Source organism: Marmota monax, unplaced genomic scaffold, assembly GCF_021218885.2.
Source record: "Marmota monax isolate L192 unplaced genomic scaffold, Marmota_monax_Labrador192_F-V1.1 WCK01_AAM20220418_F8-fsc00011, whole genome shotgun sequence".
Lineage (NCBI taxonomy): Eukaryota > Metazoa > Chordata > Mammalia > Rodentia > Sciuridae > Marmota > Marmota monax.
In genome coordinates this window covers 22,573,984-22,592,865 of record NW_026693082.1, presented here as the reverse complement: position 1 = coordinate 22,592,865, position 18,882 = coordinate 22,573,984, and positions in this window count along the sequence as shown.

Below are 18,882 nucleotides of genomic sequence, written 5' to 3'. Positions count from 1 at the left end.
AGTCCTTCTAGGGGCTGAGCCTCCAAGCCACTTGCAGGTGCTCTGTTGTCTCATTAGACTTCATTTTGAAGCACAAATTCAAAGATAAATGAAGACTTTCAAGATGACAACCACAGAGCATTAAACCCCACACACAGGGCCCTTATGCTTATGGGGTGCTGGGTGATGGCAGGCTCATAGAGTTGCCCCTGGTTGGAAATATTCCACAAAAGGAATAAAATAAGTGTATTGTTAATTTTCAGGGATAGCACATTGATATTCTTAATTTAAATAACAAAACATAGTATTTTATTGGCTTTAACTGGGTAGTTTTATCTCCATAATTCCCCACCCTTTCTTTGTTTTGATCATCAAAGACACTATTTAATTCTCAAAGGGCTCTCTTCAGACATACTGGTTTATTTTGAATGTAAAATTAGAATCCCATATTGGTTTGCAAGTCTTGGGCAGATGAATAAGAATATTGTGGGTTGAAGTTCTACTTAGAAAAATATATTTCAGAGTCCCAAAGCAGTGGGTATAATTTTTTTGTTGTTTTTATTTTATGTTTTAAGATTTTTGATAAATAGAGGAAGCCAAAGCCAAATAATCCTACTAAAATACTCTGATCTAAGATTGACTAGTTCAGGTCCAGCCCCATTTCTAGAAACATATATGATCTTTTCTCTCACTTGGACAATCAAAACAGGATTTTGATATGATACCTTCTTGTGGCACAGCTGGTACACTTTGTTTCCTGGCTCCAAAGGGAAAAAAAAATACAATCTGAGCATGTGTCCAATACTTCTTAAAATATATTCTGACTCATCTCCCAGACTCCAGGCCCCATGTTTCTGCTGTAAATTTGATATCTAAATATACATGTTGAAGCCTCAGGGGATGTGAACTTGGTTAGAGTTGAACCCTACTGATAATATGCAGTCTCCTCTTGTTTTCCTCATCTTCTTGAGTGATTTCTGGCTCATTCGACAAAATTGGGTTGGAAGTATTGCTGAAGAACTCAGTAGCTCAGGCAATACAAAAGGGAAAAGAAGTCTTTGGGGGACGGATTGGATGCCTTGAGAGCCAACAAGACAGACAAAAATCATCTTCATCTGGATAGAAGAGTTTTCTGTGTACCTAGTCAGGTCTGGAGATATTCTCTAGTCCCCTTAATCTCCATTTGCTCAAACCTCTCAGACAACACTTTTTTGGGAGGTTGTCACAATAGGGGGAGGAAAAGTGTTTCCAAAATGTTGGCTGGTAGGCTCTGATTCAGTAGTATGCTGGAGAAGGTTTATATTGTCAAATATATTGATAGCTTGAAATTGGCCATGGAACACCACCTATGTTACGAATCAAGTCTTTTCTGCACCTTCATCCAAAAAGAGCTGGTTTACCTTCAAACCACTATCTAACTTTAAGCCTATACTACACTCTGGCTCCCTTCAATTGCCTGTGGTACTTCATTTTTACATTTTTTAACCTTTTATCTCCATTTATCATTGCCATTCGTGTACCTGCGTCAATTCCTGGCCATAGTGTCTAGCCAGGAATTGAACTAGAATTCTCTCTTCAAAATAGAAACAGAGTGCCTAGATGCTTAACAAATGTCCCTAGTATCAATGGACAAATAAAATGCAAATTTTCTCAGGTTCACATTAAAACTAAGAAAAAGTAGCTCTTTACTAGCAGCACTTTTCATCCTTTTATTCATTTATATATCATTTAGTGAGCTACTATCATGTGATTGTGCTAGGCCATGGAGATTTACCAAATAGCAAGACACGCTCTTTTTCCTCAAGAAACTCATAGTTTGCTCAGGGAGACACACATGTAGTGCTTTTTCATTGCATATGACCCTGCGCCTATTTCTATGTACTTTTTAATATGTGCATTAGTTGGTTTACTAAGTCTTAATACAACTCCAATACATTAATTTTTATAAATAGAAAAGCCACAGGAGCCACATACCAGGCATTAACAGTTTACTTCTGATGGGATAGAAAAAGGGAACATAATACTTTTTTCTTTGTACCACTTAATATTGTTTGAATTTTCAAGTATATAAAAAATTGTTATGGTAACATAAATTCAAGGATGCACGATGGGGTATGAGACTACAGTGAGAACAGAGATTGTATCTGATTCTGTAGATAATGAGAATCACATGGAGATTTTTAACTTGAAGGGTGATATAATTGAATCTGTGTTTATGGAAGATAGTAGGTAGGATTGAGAACTGCAGGCTGCACTAGGGGTGGTAGGCCCAGCTTAATGGACTTGTAATTGTTTGGTCTCGATTTACATAACAAGATTGTTCCTTCACTTGGTTTTGGGTGGTTTAATTGGCACTGGAAGTTCCTAGGCTGTGGTACAGGAATCTACATGGCTATAGATACAGTTTAGACATCTAACCTCTCCTTTGGTCAGCTCTCATCTCATCCTCATTTTGCCTCCTGGTATCACTTATGTTGTCAAGCGGGAAGTTCAGTTTGTTTCTAAGTCAAAGTCATATATACGAGGGCAATGGTGGCAAAGGGGAGAAAGCACCTGGTACAGCGTGATCTTGCTGGAAATACAGAGATGAAGTTCCCTGTCTCAAAGGTAGTCAAGGGTGACTGGGAATGTCTATCTATCCACACATTCATTCATTCATTCTGGAAATTATCATTTGAGAGTGGTGTGGGTTGTTCTCAGTGACACTAGCTTCCAACCAACTGACCAGGGCCCTCTGAGTTATAAGAATATCAATTTCTTCCCCTGATGGCTTTGTAGGTTGCTAATCTTCCATAGGGTAATTTTCATGTGAAAAATTGCTGCATGAATAGAAGGTGGGTAGGAGTCCAAAGAGGTTCCAATCACTGGATTCAAAGAACGTCAGGTAGAGGGAGGTGACCTAGAAATCTGCTAGCTTCTTTTCAGCAGAAGAAGGTGAAGGCTGCAAAGCTATGTATTGATTTGACTCCAGTTTATGCCCACTATTACTAGAAAACATTACTTACTATCCAAGAACATAAAAGTGGGGTTCTTTGCTTTGATAGAATCCTTTTCTGACTTCTACAGTCCTTTAAGGTAAAGTCACTTCAGGTAAGAGAGCTTCAGATCAAAATATGTTATTGTTAATGGAGATTCTGTCATCATATACCCAGTCAGTTCTTAGGACAGGCCTTCTCAGGAAGGATGCATCAAGACCAGTTCTAATGTTTACCTCATCATTATAAAATTAGAAATTTTCTCTAAATCAAATCCAGGGCAAGGCAGTGGCCCTATCTCTTCTTACCTTTGTGATAACTATTTTGAACATTGTTATTATTTCTGCCCTTAGAGCTTGACTGATACCCTAAGGAGAGCTATCCACACATTCATTCATTTATCTTTTCAACAAGTAGTGTGTTTATCAATTGCTAATGAGGGTCAGATGCTCTGTGAGGCCTTAGGAACATAGGGTGAACAAAGAAAGTCTTGGTCCTCATAGTCCTTGCCATAATGTTGCTTAAATCTGAGAGTAAGATTGAGACATTTAAAAAAGAACAACGTAAATGCAAAGCCATAACTGTGATAAGGCAGTGATGGAGAGATACAAAGCAAGATTACATAGGAGCACAGAGAGGAAAGTCAGGGAGATTTCCCAGAGGAGATGACGACTCCACTGAGCTCCTCCTTCAGGGTGGAAGAGCCTGGGCTACTGGGTAAGTTGATCTACTTACCAGAAGGTGAAGCAGTATTACCTGGGTCACCCTAAAGAATGAGAAATTCAAGGGGTCTTGTTAAACAGTAGTTGAGGTATAATGGGACTTATTTATGAATATTCACATGCTGAAGGCTACTCAGAAGGAGTTAAGCAAACAGAAGTACCCTGCTATATTTATTATAGTGCTGCTTAATATTTCTATAATTTCAATTAAGAGTACAGTCCTTTCCTGATGCAACTCTGGGCCCAAAAGTAAGTGATTTTCCCCTTACTTTGGCACCATCCCCTTCTGACTTTCTGTTCCATAGCCAGCCCATTAAAACCTGTTTCCAAATACTTTTCCAGTTTTTCAAGGTCCTTTAGGATTTTGACAGCTGTTATTTCTTCTCTCTTCACAAAGGGACCTGCTTAAGTTGCTTATAACTAGAACTGATTCAGTTATTTATCTATAATTCTAAAGGATCATTGAGGTGTAAATATAGTTGTTAGATGACAAGTTCTGCTGTATGGAACTCCCAGGATGGAATTTCCAGCCATCAGCTAGGGGGCCATTTGGCATTTGTGGATGGGTAGTCTGACTAACAAGCTTCCTTCTAAGAAACTAAGAATGCCAGGTGCCTGGCAATAGTTATTAAAGTTCCATGACTGGGCTTCACGGGTGATGTGTTGCAAACTTCTCTTCAAATCCCCAGCTAAGAGAAGACTCATGAGTCAGAAGACTGGGAACTGCATAGGCAAGCATCTTAATTTTGAGAGAAATTTGTCTGGCTCACAATTCATAAAAATAAATAAATGCTATATATTTAGGTAGAGGTACAGGGATATGTGAATGTGGAAAGTTGATACAAAATGTTCATATGATAAATCCCTGTTAACCAAAAAGGCCCCTAAAAGTAATAGCTTCCAAGGGGATCACAATTAGTTTGAAATGTTTAACATTTCTTGTAACTCATTAGATGCAATCCAAGTCACACCTCAGTGGATTCACAAATTAAACAAGGTTGATTGGTAGTAAAATAAATGAAGCAACTGTTAAGAACTTGACAAATCTAACATGGTAGGAGTAATTAAAATAATTCCAAAATAATGAAGCTTGTTAATGATGAAAACAGAAAGAGACAGTTTAAGTGAATTTACTATACACACACACACTCGCACACACACACACACACACACACACATATGGGCTGTGTGCTTAAATTATTTTTTCACATTCACTATTTCCTGAGACATCATTTTAACCTCTATTTTTACAGTTGATATGAATTTATTTCTGGTTCAAGCAGAATATGTTCATCATGAATAATTAAAAGGTACAAGGAAATACATAAGGTTAAAAAGCAAAAATCACAGAGAAACCCCAACTGAGATAATTATTAAGAATTTTGTTAACATCCTTGCAGATACTTCTTGGTGTCTATATGGTGGATACCAGTAATCATTTTGCACTTGTTAGGAGGTTAAGACATTGTAGCATATGCATAGACAAAACTCTTTTCCTTTTACTGCCTGGAAAGGAATTTTTGTTTGCTTAGCATTTTCTTCTTTCTCCCACCTTATCATTCAGATTGTACTAATCAATGAAAAAAGAACCAAAGGAACAAGAGGAAAGAAGAAAAGTGGCTGATTAGCTAGGGTATGATGGTGAAGTCTTTGGATGAGAATGGAAGGGGTTTTGAGAGACAGAGTTTTCAGGAACTACTGCAATGTGCAAATCAGAGAGCAAGATGAAAAATGTGGGACACAGAGGCTGTTTTAAGATGTGGTGCTGTGGGTTAAGAATTATGTTCTTTAATGTTTTCTGAAAATTGAGAGCAAAAACTGAAATTGCTTTGTAATACCTTATGCTTGCTGCGCTGTTTCTGTTAATATGACTCTTGTGCTGAGACTGGACCACAGTGGGATATGGGATTTATTTGATTTACACATAAATGGGATTGTATCAATGAGACTGCTTTGTGATTCTTTTTTGTTTCAAAAACATTTTTTGGAGCTTCTACTGAAGTCAACAAATGCAAATCCACATGATTCTTTTTAGTGGATGCACAGATTCTTTTGTATGAATATCCCATATCTTTTTAAACTAGTCTCACAGTGGAGGGCATTGCGATTGTTTCCAATAGCGCCGAACATCTTTGTAAATCTGAATATTTTTGTAACTTTCTCAATGGATGTATACATTTTTAATTTTATTGCATAATGTCAACAAAAAGTAATGTTCATTTATATTCCCATCACTCTGTTTAACTATCCTGTATTCATGCAATCTCATTCTTATCATTTCTTATTAGTTGGTAAGAATTACCACCATTTTGACAAAATATTAAGAGCATTCATCTGAAGAAGCTAAAGCCCAGGGAGGTTGAGGAACTCTCTAGCTTGAGGTATAAGAACTGAGGAAGTTCTAATCCATTGGCCAATTTATTAGGTGTCACATGCATAGAAGAACCAAATGGTGGTGTTTGACAGGCCACACAGAAACAAATGCAGCCCAGCAGGGAAAGGAAGGTATGTCAAACTGGCAAGTGAAACTATGTCAGTCCAACCCACCATGTAACAAGGGCACACACACTGTCATGATGAGATGACTGGCATAAAAGTACTTTGTAAATCACCAGAGATTAGGGCATCAGTTGGGAAAACAATTACCTCTTTCATCTGGATAATTAGAACTGTGTGTTTTAGCTAATGCAAGCAGGGGAGGGGGTTTGACCTTGCATTTGAGTGTTATTTTTATAATCCATAACCTGATAGCTAAATTCCTAGTAAATGAAACATTCATTATAAAAAGTGCTGACAAAGGCAATACTAATCAGGACCACTTTTCCTCGTGATAGCCTGATAATTAAAGGCCAGAATGTCCAAGTCTGTGCTGTCTCATAGAAAATATACTGTACACAATGCTATTCCAAAGTCCATGTCCCTGGACTGCCTCTGACCTTGGCCCAGGACCCTGTTGATTTCTTGCTCGTTTATTCTCACTTTGTCTCTAGAATCCCTGGGCTGTTCCAACAGCCCTTTCTGAGTTTATTTTACTAACTTAGGTCCTGCTGGATTCTTAAGAGTTTCAGGCACTATAGCAGCTGTGTTTAACCTTGTGCATTAAGTCTGTGCTCAAGAAACCCATCTGACTTGGCAATGTTTCTCAAAACACAAGTGGGACTAAATTACAAATGGAGAAAGCCTTGGGTCTAAAATAAACTGTCACTCAACAAAAGAGATCTCCTTTCATTTTCTTTCTTTCTTTTCTGGAAAAACAAAACAAGTTATTGGCTTTGATCTTATTCTTAGATGAAATGCGTATATGTGTGAAAGCACTTATCTCAGAATTTGTAATCAGCAATAAGAGGAAGAGGCAGGCCCAGTTATCTGCTTGTAGTAATAAAAATCCACATCTAATTTTGGAAGCTATTCCTTTAGTATTCTCATCTTGAAGTAGAATATAGCACAGTAAAGTAGATCGAGGACCTCACAATTGGAGCATGACTTGTGTTGCCTGGCTACTGGGACTCTCTGGAGATTAGTTTATCAGGATATTTAGATGCACAGAAAAGCAAATGAGCAAAGCTCCTGCCTCTCGGTAATTCTGTGAGGATAAGGCAGCTTCCAAGATGGAAATATCAGGTGTGGGGAGAAAAGAGTTTCTGTTAGCAGAGGATTAGAAATAGTAATTGTTTTCAGCTATGTCTTCCCCCAAGATGTGGTCTCACCATCTGAGAGACATGGTCAGTGGGAAAGGGCCACATGTGACATGGTGAGTTTCATATTCTATCCTTGGGGGCCCTCATATTCTACCAGTACTGCTTTTCTGCAAAATCTGCCTTGTGCAATCTGCAACATAAGAGAAGAAGCCTTCTAATTCATTAATTTAGAAAGAAGCAAAAGAGAAGCAGATTGCCGGGTATTCCTAAGGAGGGTACCATAGATTTTTTCTGGAAATGGATCTGAAGAGGTGGAAGAGAGTAGAAGATCAGAGACACAGGCTGATTCTCTTCCACCAAGTACTGTGTTTAGCTCAGAGTCATCACTGCTCCTTTCTGCATTCTTCCCTAGACCACAGAAGAGAAATCCAGAATGGCTTTTTCTTGAATTCCTTTCCAGGAGGATTCAGAATTAAATCTGCCAATAAGACAAGCTTATTTCTTATGTGAGATTTGGGAGGCAAAGGAAGAGATGATACAACTGAGGCAAAAGTCTATGTAACTTGCTCAAAGCCTGCCTTCACACTCAGTTTTCTATCCATTTGTAACCTGATATAATGTGAGAGTTTTAAAAATCAGGTTTTCCTAATTATCTTTTTTTTTCATTTTTTTCCTATTATAGTTTGGCTATAGAAATAAACTTTGCATAAACAGATGAGAGGAATCAGTCCAAGCTAATTTGTCATCTCAGACATTACTTAAGAAATGTCAAACTCTCCAGTGAAAAGATCTATGGGAAGCATTGGTAATGAATGTACCAACCATGCCAAGCTATTTAGCATTTAGGAATAGGAAGCAGAGGAGCTATTTCAACAATAGGCCATTGTGAACTGGATGTGCCTCTAAATCAAGCAAAGAACACACATTGTAAAATGTCACCAAAAATTGTAAATTGGGTACTACTTAAAAACTCACATGAATTTGTCCATTTGTCTATTTCTCAGAGCTTCTGCTACAATGGAGCCACTTATATATAAATCTGTTAAGACTTAAATTCCTCAGGCCTAATGGACCCATTGACTAGGCATTACCTTGTAGGCTGCTTTTCTCCAGAGTATATGGGCTAGCTTGTAAGTGCCTTTCAAGTGAATCTTACTTTACAGGGAGTTTCATAAAAAGGAGGGTGACTTCTGAAAAAGCTATGGATTTTATAATTAGTCGAGGACAAAATGGTTCTTTCTTCAGAATACTCCCACTTTCCCCTGTCCCCACTACTAGGTCTCAAATCTTAATATGTTCTAGGACATTCTACATGCATTACAACAAACATATGATTTGGTAACCTTTTAATCTATTACTTATATAGGTCAAAATAGTATGTGTTTTTAATCTTCTTGGATTTTTCTAAACCTTCATTCAGCATAATTCAGAAAAGATGATGCTATGGTTGGAATATGGTTTGATCCCACCACAGCTTGTGTTGAAACTGTTCCCAGTATGGCAGTGTTAGGAGGTGAGGCATAGTGGAAGGTATGAGTCCTGGGGGCAGAGTTCACATTAATAGACTATTCTCAGTGGGGGAGTTCTGGCTGCATTGGATACAGTGAGAGCAGATTGTTAGAAAGTGCACTAGGCTGCTGTGTTTTGCCTCTTCTGCACAAACCTGCTTGCCTTTCCACATTCTATCATAAGTTGAAGCAGCATGAGGCCTCATCAGTAGCTGAGCAGATATCTATGACATACTCTGACTTACCAGTCTCTAGAACTGAGCACCAATAAACCTCTTTATAAATTATCCAATCTCAGGTAATCTGTTATAATAACAGAAAATGAGCCAAGAGAGAAGACTTTTCACAACCAATTCATTGACCATTTATTTATTGACCTTCCACTATATGATTGGCAGTTGGGCTAGATGCTGAGGACACGTAATGAATAAGATAGGCTCTGTCTCTAAGAATTCCTGATTGGTTACAAAACAGTCATGCAAAATAATAGTTTAGTTATAGGAATGAATTTTGGCGCTGTCTAAAACATATCATTTAAGTTGTACCTTAAAGTTTTAAAATTCTGTTCTCTTGATAGTCTTTACTGGTGACCTTCCAATATAAGGCTCATTGCTATTTTGGATAAAGGAATTTTGTTTTTTGAGCATTCATCCTACTTGACTTCATTTAAATGTGCCAAACTTGGGCTTAGTTTGTGAGCATTACAAGTTCAGATGATGAGAAGAATGTACATATAGGAAGTAGACTGAGATTTCTTGATGAATATGATACTGATTAGAAGTCCTAGGACTAGGCAAGTTTATGGCAAAAACAAAAACAAAAACTGTAATAATAGTGAATGTCAAACTAAATTTGGGAAAGTTCTAAGAGACATACTGATATTATGTTGAAAAGAAAAGTCAAAGATAATGTTGAATATGTTTAATTGCCACATGTCTACCATGAGACAGTACTATAAGACCAACAATTCAGAACATAAAAATTTAAGAGCAGCTTCTCTAGTCTGAGTTTCTGTTTCTTCCTAGGGCAGAGAAATTCCATCCTACTTTCAATTATTCCTGATTTATTGTAGAAGAAACATATCATCTGTCAAATGTGATCAGAAACTGACAAGAACTGATTGTTGAACTAAGACATGTTGACCTAAGTTTTATTGCCCATCGGTTTAAATGGGTCAGAATTTGGTTAAAAACCCTGCTACATATGGCATCTCAAACTTGACTCCAAATAGCCAAAACAATCTTGAAAAAGAACAAAACCGGGATATTCATTCTTCCTAATTTTAAAACTGACTACAAAGTTCTAGAAATCAAAACAGTACTGGTACAAAAGACCCCTGAGTATGTGGTCTAATGATTTTTTGACAAGATGGCCAAGACCATTCAATGGAGAAAAAAAAGTAGTCTATTCAAAAAATGGTGCCAAGAAAACTGAATATTCAAATGCAAAAGAATGCAGTTGGACCCTAAAATCATATACAAAAATTCACTCAAAATGGCTCAAAGACTTGAATGAAAGACCTAATAAGGTTATTGGAAAAAAAAACCTAGGGCAAAACTTCACAACATTGCATTTGACAATGATTTCTTTAATATGACATTACATTAGACCTCATGAAAATTAAGACATTTGTACATCAAAAGTTATCAGCAGAGTAAAAAGACACCCACAGAATGTGAGAACCCATTTGCAAATCATGTGTCTGAAAAGGATTAATAATATATAAAGAGAATATCAAACTCAACAACAACAACAGAAACAACTCTATTTAAATATAAGCAAAAAAAACTTGAATAGAAAAGATGGTCAACATCACTATCATTAGGGAAATGTGGATCAAAACTAAAATGAGATACTACCTCACATCTATTAGGATGGTTACTAAACAAAACAAGACAAAAACAAAAACAAATTGTAACTCTTATACACTGTTGGTGGGAATCTAAAATGCTACAGCTGCCATGAAAAAAAAATATGGCAGTTTCTCAAAAAGTTAAAAATAGAATTACCATAGGATCCAGTGGTTCCAGTTCTTGGTATGAATCAAAAATAATTGAAAGCTGGATCTTGAAGGAGATATTTGTACATTGATGTTCATAGCAGTATTATTCATAATAGCTTAAACATGGAAGCAACCCAAGTACCTGATGAATGGGTAAACAAAAGGTGATATGTACACACAATGGAATATTATTTAGCCTTAAAAAGGAAGAAGATTCTGCAATATGTTACAACATGGATGAACCTCAAGGACATTATGGTAAGTGAAAAAAGCCAGGCATAAAAAGACAAATGATGTATGATTCCTCTCATATGAGTTTCTTAGAGTAGTTAAGATCACAAAACAGTAGAATAGTCATTTTCAGGGAATGAGGGTTAGGGAGAATAAAGGTTAGTGTTCAGTGGTCATAGAGCATCAGTTTTTTTGTTTTGTTTTGTTTTAGTTGTAGAGGGACACAATATCTTTATTTTGTTTATTTATTTATTTTTATATGGTTCTGAGGATTGAACCCAGTGCCTCACATGTGTAAGGCAAGTGCTCAACTGCTGAGCCACAACCCCAGCCCCACAGCATCAGTTTTAAAAGAGGCAAAAGGATGGATGGTGCTGATGTTTTCACATTATGAATATATTTAATACCACTGAACTATTTTGTGTTATATATATTTTATGACAATGAAATGAACAGAAAACATGAGTAGATATTTTTTCAATGAAGATGCAGAATTGGGACTGGGGATGTAGCTCAGTGGTAAAGTACCTGTCTAGCATGCTCAAGGCCCTGGGTTTCATCCCCAGTACTGCCTCAAAACAAACAAACAAAACACAATTGACCAAGAAGAAAACAAAAAGATACTTGACATCATTAGTCATCAGGGAAAGCAAACAAAAGTCATCAGGGAAAGCAAACAAAACCCTCAAAAGATGACTGTTTCACATCCATTGAGATGGCTAGAGCCAGGCATGGTGGCACACGCCTGTAATTCCAGGGGCCCAGGAGGCTGAGGCAGGAGGATCTCGAGTTCAAAGCCAGCCTCAGCAAAAGCAAGACCCTAAGCAACTCAGTGAGACCCTATCTCTAAATAAAATAGAAAAATAGGGTTGGGGATGTGGCTCAGTGGTCTGTTGCCCCCAAGTTCAATTCCCAGTACCCACCCTCCCCCTAAAACAGATGGCTGGAATAAAATTTAAACTATAAGAAGTATTGATAAGGAGATGGAGAAATTGGAAAGCTCATATATTGTAGATGGGAATGTAAGATGCTGTAGCCACTTTGGGAAACAGTGTAGCAGTTAAATAATTAAACATAGAATTACCATACTGTTACTCTCAGCCAAACTAGGGAACCTGCCTGGATCCTGGCTGGCTGGATTTGGTTGCTCACCCATATAATAAATAAATAAATGATATAAAAAGTAAAAACGGATTTAATGAAGTTTGGTCAAAACTGAGGAGAAGCAACTGATTTGTCTCTGTAGGTCCTATAGAAGTTGCTATAGTTTATGTAAACAGAAGTCAGAATATATACATATGTAGTTATAGCTGGGCAGTGCTACCCAGAGAATATGTCATAATTCTGCTTTTCAACCTTTGCTGGCACCACCTGACTTTGGGGGCAGTTTCTCAGCTTCCATTGAGGCAGGAGGTTGAGAGAAAAAATATTTTAGGGCTTTTAATTTCAAAGGGGCTCTGCTATAATACGATTAAGCAATTTTCTTAGGTATATACTCAAGGGAAATTAAATACACCCACACAAAAAATTTTACATCAATGTAGATGCCCACATCATTTATAATAGCAAAAAATATAGAATTCTAATAATTCAAATGTCTATCATTGATAAATGGATTACAAAATATATTATAGTCTTATAATAAAATATTAATTGGTCCCTAAAAAGGAATGAAGTATGAATACATGCCAGAGAGAGGATAAACTTTGAAAACATTACATTAAGTCAAAGGAGCCAGTCACAAAAGAACACATTTATATGCAACATGCAGAATAAGTAAAGGTATAGAGATAAAAAGTAGATTGGTGGTTTCTTAGGTTTGGAGAGGATAGGGGATAGAGTGTGACAGCTTAAGGGTTTAGGGTTCTTTTTGAAATAATGAAAATGTTATAAAAGTGAGTATGGGGATAGCTACATACATCTGTGAATATATTAAAATTTATTGCATTATACACTTTAAATGGATAAATTGTATGGTATGTGAATTATATCTCAGTAAAGCTGCTAAATTTTTGAAAAAATAAATAAAACAAAAAACACCATTGCAGGACTCTCCATCAGCACTAATGAACAAATCTGATGACCAAGGTTATGTGACTTGTGCTGGGCAATGGGTGTGGAAGGGTTTGAGTTGAAGTCATGGTGCCCATATGGAATAAAGGGGCAGCTACTGCTTAGCTCCCACTTCATCCTGGCATATAAGCATGCAGCTCTAGTGAGTTCAAGAGAACCTACTTTTAAGAGAAGCAGGAAATATGTACATTTCTTTGTTTTTCTTATTTTTTTATTATTGTTAATTAATTAAAAAAAAGTTCTTACAGCTGAAATATAGAAGGAACATGAAAGTCCTTTATTCCCATGGTAACAAACACCCATGCAAAATTTAAACCAGGCTTTTCTATAGGGCTAGCAATGAGCTCAAGGAAGACTCAAGGAAAAGAGCTGGTTCCACAATTCTCCCTCCACTTTCTAAACCCAAGTTTTTCTTAGAAACAACAGTAGAGGTGCTAGTAATGTCACTGGAGAAGATCTGAGAGAGGGGACCACAAATCAAGTGGATGAAGTCAGACCAAAGTCTCAGAAGGGAATTTCAAGACATATCAGATAGAGGAACAAACCAAGATTTCTTAGGAAACAAGAAGGGAGAATGTGGACTATCTCAAAAATGAGATTTATTTGGGGGGTTTTAGTCTTCTTTACTTATTTATGATTTTTAGTACATTATAATTTTACATAATTTGGGGTTCATTTGGACACATTCATAAATACATATAATTTGCTCCATTTTCAATCTCAGACTTTTCCTTCCCTCCTCCCTCCCCCTGATCTTCTTTCTCTATTCTATTGGTCTTCCTTCTACTAATTAATTAATTGGTGCTCTGTAGTTATACATAAAAGTAGATTTCATTGTGATATATTCATTCATGCCCACAGCGTAATTTGCTCAATTTCATTCTGCAGTTTCTCCCTGCTCCCTTCTGTCCCCTTCCTCTACTCTGCTGTTCTGTCTTTCACTGTCATGAGATTTCCTGTTTAAAAATTCTTTAATTCTAAGGCTGGGGACGTGGCTCAAGCGGTAGCGTGCTCGCCTGGTATGCACAGGGTACTGGGTTCGATCCTCATCACCACATAAAATAAAGATGTTGTGTCCACCGAAAACTGAAAAATAAACATTAAAAAATTATCTCTCTCTCTCTCTCTTTAAAAAAATTCTTTAATTCTCTCTAGCTTCTGCATATGAGAGAACATTCAATCCTTGACTTTCAGAGTCTGGCTTATTTCATTTAACATGATATTATCCAGTTCCATTCATTTCCCTGCAAATGACATAATTTCATTCTTCTTTGTGGCTGAGTAAAACTCCATTGCATATGTATGTATACCACATTTTCTGTATCCATTTGTCTATTGAGGAACACCGAGGCTGAATCCATAACTGCTATTGTGAATTGTGCTGCTATAAGCATTGGAATGCAAGTATCACTATAGTATGTTGATTTAGTTCACAAGGAGTGTGATAGCTGGGTCATATGGTAGATTCATTCCTAGTCGTTTGAGGAATCTCCATACTGCTTTCCAAAGTGGTTGTACTAATTTGCAGTCCCACCAACAATGCATGAGTATATATTTTGCCCCATACCCTTCCCAATCTTATTTTCAGACAGGGTCTCACTAAATTGTTTAAAGCTTCACTAAGTTACTGAGGCTGGCTTTGAACTCACAATCCTCCTGCCTCAGCCTCCTGAACCACTGGGATTACAGGGTGTACCACTGCATCCAGTTTGAATATTTCTTCATACATTTGTTGTTGCATTTCTTCTTTTGAGAAAGGTATGTTTAGTTCACTTGCCGACTTATTAATTGGGTTATTTGATTTTACTTATTTAGTGGTATTTTTTAGTACTTTATATATTCTGGATATTCATCTGAGTCAGTAGCTGGCAAATATTTTCTCCCATTTCTGTAGGATCCCTATTCACACTCTTAATAGGTTTCTTTGCTGTGCAGAAACTTTTATATTCAAAGCTATCCCAATTAATGATTCTTGGTTTTATTTCTTGAGCTTTAAAAGTCTTATTAAGGAAGTTGTCTAACCAATAAGTTAGAGTGTTGCCCCTGCGTTTTTTTCTAGAGTTTCATAGTTTCTGGTTTAATTCCTAAGTCTTTGATCCACTTTGAGTTGATGTTTGTGTAGGGTGAGAAACAGAGATCTAATGTTTATTCTTCTATATATGGATATCCAGTTTTCCAGCTCCATTTGTTAAAAAGCTTTTTCTCCAATGTATGTTTTTGGCACCTTTGCCAAACATCAGATGATGACTGTATCTATGTGGATTTGTCTTTGGGCCTTCTATTCTATTACACTGGTCTTCATGTCTACTTTTGTTCTATTACCATGCTATTTTTGTTACTATAGTTCTGTAATGTAATTTAATATCAGGTATTATGATGCCCCCAGCATTGCTCTTATTGCTTAGTATTGCTTTGGCTTTCTCAGGAATTTTATTCTTCCATATGACTTTTAGGACTGTTTTTTCCTAGTTCTGTGAAGAATGTCATTGAATTTTGATGGTGATCACATTGAACCTCTATATCCCTTTTGGTAACATGGTCATTTTGTCAGTTTAATTCTACCTATCCAAAAAACATGGGAGGTCTTTCCATCTTCTGAAGTTTTCTTCAGTTTCTTTCATCAGTGTTCTATAATTTTCATTGTAGAGGTCTCTCACCTACTTGATTAAGTTTATTCCCATGTTTTGTTTTGTTTTGTTTTGAGGCTATTGTGATTGGAATTGTTTTTCTAATTTTTGTTCTCAGCACACTCATTATTGGAGTATAGGAAAGCTATTGTTGTTTGTATGTTGATCTTGTATCCTGCTACTTTGCTGACTTTATCAGCTCTAGTAATCTTCTAGTGGAGTTTTTTGGGGGTCTTCTAAGTACAGGATCATGTCATCAATAAATAGTTATATTTTGGCTTCTTCTATTCCTTAGTATCTTTATTTTCTTTCTCTTTCCTGATTGCACTGGCTAGACTTTCAAGAACTATATTGAATAGGAGAGGTGAGGGTGGGCCACTGATTATAGAGGAAATGCTTTCAGTTTTTCCATTCAGTATGATCTTGGCTTTTGGTTTGTCATATATATAATCTTTATGACATTCAGGTAAGTTCCTTGTATCCTTAGTTTCTTCAATGTTTATTTTCATCATGAAAGTAACCACTTATTTTCTAAAGGAAACCCTTGTAAGGGGTAGGCATGGAAAGTAGATGGTGATGACAATATTCTGGGGAATCACAAGATGGTTTGTGGTGGTCTGGCTATTTTCAACATCCTTGATGGTTGACTCTGTTATCTAATCAAAGATAACATTTGGAATGTACCTTATCTTATAGGTTTCTTAAAATATGTTGCCCTTTGCTTAATCTATTCTAAAACAATACGGTGCACTGGTAAATTTTCACAAATATGTGAAAATTAAAGTTATAATCTCCTTTGCCTTCCTTTTATCTCCTTTCTCTTCTCATTTTTATCTCTTCTTTCTTACCTCAGTTCTCACCCCCAATTATTTTATTTTCTAATTAGTACTGGGGATCAAACTCAGGGGTCCTCTACCACTGAGCGAATCCCCAATCTCCTCAGATTAGTAAGTTATTAATTTGTGTTATTTTTAAGATACTAAGTTGAGGTAATTTCTTATAGAAGTGATAGAAAACTAACTGACATCTTCTTAGAATATTTGTAAATGCATAAATTAAAAAGTATAGCATTACAGTGGAAAAAACTGAAACTGAAATTGAGTTGCCAAAATGTTTTTAAAGTATAATATATCCACTCCTTTATTAATTCACTAAATAAGATAATTTCATATCAGGCATAATAATTACCATAATTTTGAAATAGTGATGATCAAAAACACATTTTGAGATACCTGTCATGTCTGTGACATGATATAAAATCATTTGTAATTTGTAATTATGATGATGATCACAGGTACTATTAATTTCATTGTAATTTATTACTTACATTCATAGTTGAAGAAAATGCCAATTTTTCATCAGAGGTTAGTAAAAATAAAGATGTAATTTTCCCTTTTGAGTTCATAGACTACCAGATTCTACCCAGGGAGCCAGTAGAGATAAGATCCAGGTTGAGATCTCATGATTTAGGGAGGAACTTGGCTCTGATTGAAGCAAATTTTTCAGAACAAGCATTTTGGACTTTGGGCAGCATCCTGAAAGGACTGAACACAGGAACAGAGAGCCCAAAAGAGTATCACAACCCAGGAACAGAGCCAAGGGGATGAGAGTAACAGACTTTAGCCTCATTCCGGGGTCCCAACTGCGGAGATGGGATAAGCTCATCCTGGGAATAGAGAGGGCCCCAGCAGGTGTGATCACTCCTACGTAGGCTCTTAATGGAAAATTCTTGGCATATCTCAGCAGCCCCGACAGAAGGGAGAGAATCTCTGTGAGAAGTACATACATTCTCCTGCTTTTCACCTGACCAACTCCATCTGCAGACATCAGCTCCTCATCCCCCTCTCTCATGCCTCACTGTTATCTGCCTGACACAGGTGCCCCTCCTACATGTGCCTCCAGATCCTGAGTCATCCTCCATGGAGGCCTTATTTCTGCTTTTGAATAATTTACTTTTCATTTCTCCAATTAGACCATGAGCTTTTTGAAGGTATGCTTGTGTTTTTGGTTTTTTTTTCATTGTATATTTCTAGCTTATAGCTAACTGTATCCAAACCATCACAAGAATTTATGTTTTGTGGCATAAATAAAAGAAACAGACTCTTAAGAGAAATAGAAGCAAGCAGAATTTTTTTTAAAAAAAATTCTAGAACTAAAACTGAAATTGGAAAAGACATTTATAAGAAGGTTTTTATTTCTGAGATGCCTTCCAAACATATTTTATAAAGAATCTGTTATCCAACGCCATCCAGACCCAGCCTGGGAAAGCAAGGTCTGGTAGAAAAATCACATGAACTTTAATTCAATGGGTCCCAGCCACAGTGGGTACGCTTCCTCCATTAGCATACAACAATCTGTACTCCTCCTCTTGAGATGCCTGTGAGTCTCAAAATCCCAGAACACAGAACAAACAAGGCACTGGAGGTCCGAGGCAGGGTAGGCTGGATTTCTGAACTAATTTACTGGACTGTGAAGACTTGACCATTGTACTCTGCTGTTTTGTATCCTAAACTGCATAGGGAAAGAGAGCCTTGTTTTGTCAAAAACTTATAAAGTTGAAAATAGGTATTAAAATTAGAAGGACAACATATGGTCTTCCAAATGAGAGCCTTAAATGATGACTCAGCAATACTTTTAGGTTCCATGGCTACTTAAGCTTTATGTAAATATAGTTGCCTTAAAGATATACCTGCCTGTATTTCTTTGCCTGACAACTTTAATCACATTTTTTCCCCCAATAAAAATTGGATGCTGCACAGAATTGTGGATGTTCTAAAAGTCAAAAAAACCTGGATCTAACTCTAGTTTTAACCTTCCCGGAAGAGCTTATTAAAAATTCAGGTGCCTGGGGACCCAGACTCACACTGTTTGAACAGGAGATGTCTTAGAAGAGCACTGGTGATCTGTATATTTAATAAACACTGGGGTCAGTCTCACCCAAGGAACTGCTAGATCCAACATCTACATTCTGTAATGGGTGTGCTCACCTTCCTAAAGAAAAGCACCAGAGATCTTTGTTTTTAAAATAACAGGGCACCCATAGTTCAAGTAATGGAACTTGCTTCCAGTGGTTAACATCTGAGCAGTACAAATGGCATTTTTTGTTTTGTTTTGTTTTTTTCTTGCA